Raw genomic sequence first — 3,213 nt, forward strand, 5'->3', positions numbered from 1 at the left:
AAATGGTGTTCTTTTCTGATTTAGTAGCGGATGTTAAATGATTTTTATTTTTATTTTAAAGCTCAAAACATCAAAAATTAAGTGAAGTGAAAACAACAGTTTTTGAACTATTCTGAAATATACGGTTTGCTGCTATTACAGTTGGTTAGGTAATACATATGTATATTGATGAACACTGCTGTTAACGAACTGGACTTTGTCAGGCATTTAATTAAAAGTAGCAATAGTATTAGCTGAGGGACATCCATTTGCTTTTACTGTAGGAAAGTTCCAGTCCAGGTTTAATGATATCTGAAAAGAGGAAGACTCAGTACATTGCAAACTTTTGGTAAATTGATGCACAAAAGAATCAGTAAGATTTGCAAACATACTTATAAATGAGCCTGCATGGCAGCAGTGTTGGAGCTTCTAGTGAAGGGCAGTGGAAACAATGCACAAGCCATGTGGCCTGACTAGGCAAAATGAGATTAGATGATAATCAAATTAACACCAAATGCCCCAGAATAACAACTCTATATAGCATTATGAAGTTAAAAAACTGGAAAATTCATCAAGACCAAGAAAAAAAGTAATGTTATGAGGAGGGGAAAAAACCCAGGTGTATGCTAATATGAAAGGTGAGGGAAAGTCTTGTGGGAGTATCTAATGAGGTGGACAGTATCATCCCGAAGCATTTTGCAAAGATAAAAACTGCTTTGTGAATTCCTGCATCTGCAAGGAAAACTGCTGAGAATCTGCTGTAATGAACTCCCCCGATCGAAGTCACTGCAGTCCAGAGGGCTGGGACTGCCATGTCCATCTTGGGGCTGTTGAGCCATGTATCTGCATGGTGGCTTCTGGAAAAGGTGCTGGGAAGTGACTTTTCCATGATGCTATATGCAGGCCTGATGAAAGCCAAGTTAATGGAATTCTTCCCTTTGATTTTAGGGAAAAAAAGGTAGAAACCAAACTTCTAGCAGCCTACTGACTTGTCTCCATTTGGAAAGGTGAGGACTGAGATGACATGAGCTGCTAAACAAGATGACATGGTGTCATGGTTTAACCCCAGCTGGCAACTAAGCACCATGCAGCCACTTGCTCACTCCCCCCTGGTCAGATGGGGAGGAAAATTGGGGAAAAAGGTAAAACTCATGGCTTAAGAACAATTTAATAATTTAAATAAAATACAATAACAGCAACAATGACAACTGTAATGAAAAGGAGAAAGAGAAAAGAATAACACTCAAAGGGAAGGGCAAAAACCCCAAGTGATGCCCAGCGCAGTTGCTCACCATGTGCTGACCGATGGCCAGCCAGTCTCTGAGCCGTGATGGGCAGCCCCTGGCCAGCTCCCCCCCGGCCCTGGTCCTGTTTATATACTGAGCATGACGTTCTGTGGTATGGAATAGCCCTTTGGCTAGTTTGGGTCAGCTGTCCTGGCCCCACTCCCTCCTGGCTTCTTGTGTACCTGCTTGCTGGCAGAGCATGGGGAACCAAAACCTTGACTCGAGGTAAAACAGCACACTAATGACTGATGTTTTAGTTGTTGCTATCAACACTATTCTCATACCAAATCCAAAACACAGCACTGCACCAGCTGCTAGGAAGACCATCAACTCTATTCCAGCTGAAACCAGGACACGTAGGCTAAGCACTCCAGGGCTAAGCCTTCACTTAGGGGCGTTACACAGCTGAGCAAATTTGGATTTCTGTCACTGGAAGATGTTAAAATGGGGCTGCGGGTTGGAGCAAAGGCAGACCTCTGATGGTCTGGAGCAGAACTGCTGGCTGCTGGAGCAGGTGGGGACCTGGTGGGCACCTGGGCTTAGCACCGTGCTGGAGCTGCGCTGGGGCAGAGGGACAGGCACACCCCCGCACTTGCCCCCACGTTCCTTGCTTTGGAGGGGGTGGGCGTGAGTGGTTGGGGTCTCAGGTGGCAGGAGAAGAACGAGGCAAGGGCGCGACTTGGTTCCCCCCAGCAGTGTTGAAGTTCTCAGAGGGGTGGGCGCGCTGGGCAGGTGCTGGCTGGTGGGGCCGCCCGGTGCTTCGTGCCTGGTGGTGCGTGAGGCAGGGCCCTGTGCCACCCACCCTCTCAAAGGGAAAGTCCCCTTGAGCCTCTGTTGAAGCAAAACCCCCAAATTCAGAGGGCCCCATTCAGAAATCATGTTTTTAAATTAGATTCCTCTGTTCTTTTACTAAGAAAAAACTCCAAACCAATCCACCCCAAGCCCTTGAATGTTACCTGAGAGACAGCAGAGAAAATCCTAGATCCAGTGATGGCATTACTTGTTTATAAATGAGAGTATTTTCGACTGTGCAAGCAATTGTAAAATTATGTTTGTGAAAGAATTTCAGTGGAGCGTTGAGGAATATAGGAGGTCTTAAGGGGACTAAGACCACAAAACTTATTTTATGACACACTGGAGAGCTTTAGCTTAGCCTGGATGGCAACTGATAATTATCTGCGCAAGGGATGTCCCCTTCATATGGAAGGTTTCCTTGTGTGGTCTGGGCCCTTTCCAGGGAGCTGAAGGCAGCCTGAACTACACAGACTCTGGGATTGCCCAGGCTGATCTTGTTAATGTACCATAAACACTTTTTTTTTTTGTAACTTCATGCTTCACCTTTACAATTTATAATTGAATTTTACAATCAATATGTGTCTGCAGGCAGTAGGCTGGTATGCCTGGCGATGCACTGTTACTTTATGTGAGGAGATTTGTTTTCCTTAGGCTGGCTCTTGCGGTGCTGAGCAATTGGAGGTCCTTGGCTGTGATCAAGACTGGGAACATTTATTTTACCGCTTGCAACAAAGCAGGTGCTTGTGGCCCTCGGGTGCTGCCATGACATCTGCAGCAGTGACGGAGTGTGGCAGCTGGGTGCAGTGCTCCGCACCAGTGTGGGGACCAGCAGCATTGCTGGAACCATGAGGAATAATCATGACAAGAACCCCAGCAAGCTTGGGTTCTCCTTTAGCATTGCACCTTTGATGTATCATATGAGCTTTCTGTAATTCCCCTTCCTGCTGGTGAGATGCATTGGTGTGCACAGCCCCTGTACCCCGGGGGGACAGGCAGTGGAGGATGTTGAGTTGCCCAAGGGGAAGACAGAAGGCAAAGCAGAGGGCAGTCACTGATTTCTTCTTTTGGAGCCAGTTACTGGAGAATATCTTGCTTTTGTGTGTTTGCATAGGTAGATGTAGGTATCCCCGTGTTAATCTTACTTAAACTGCAT

This window comes from Falco rusticolus, chromosome 9, assembly GCF_015220075.1.
Source record: "Falco rusticolus isolate bFalRus1 chromosome 9, bFalRus1.pri, whole genome shotgun sequence".
Lineage (NCBI taxonomy): Eukaryota > Metazoa > Chordata > Aves > Falconiformes > Falconidae > Falco > Falco rusticolus.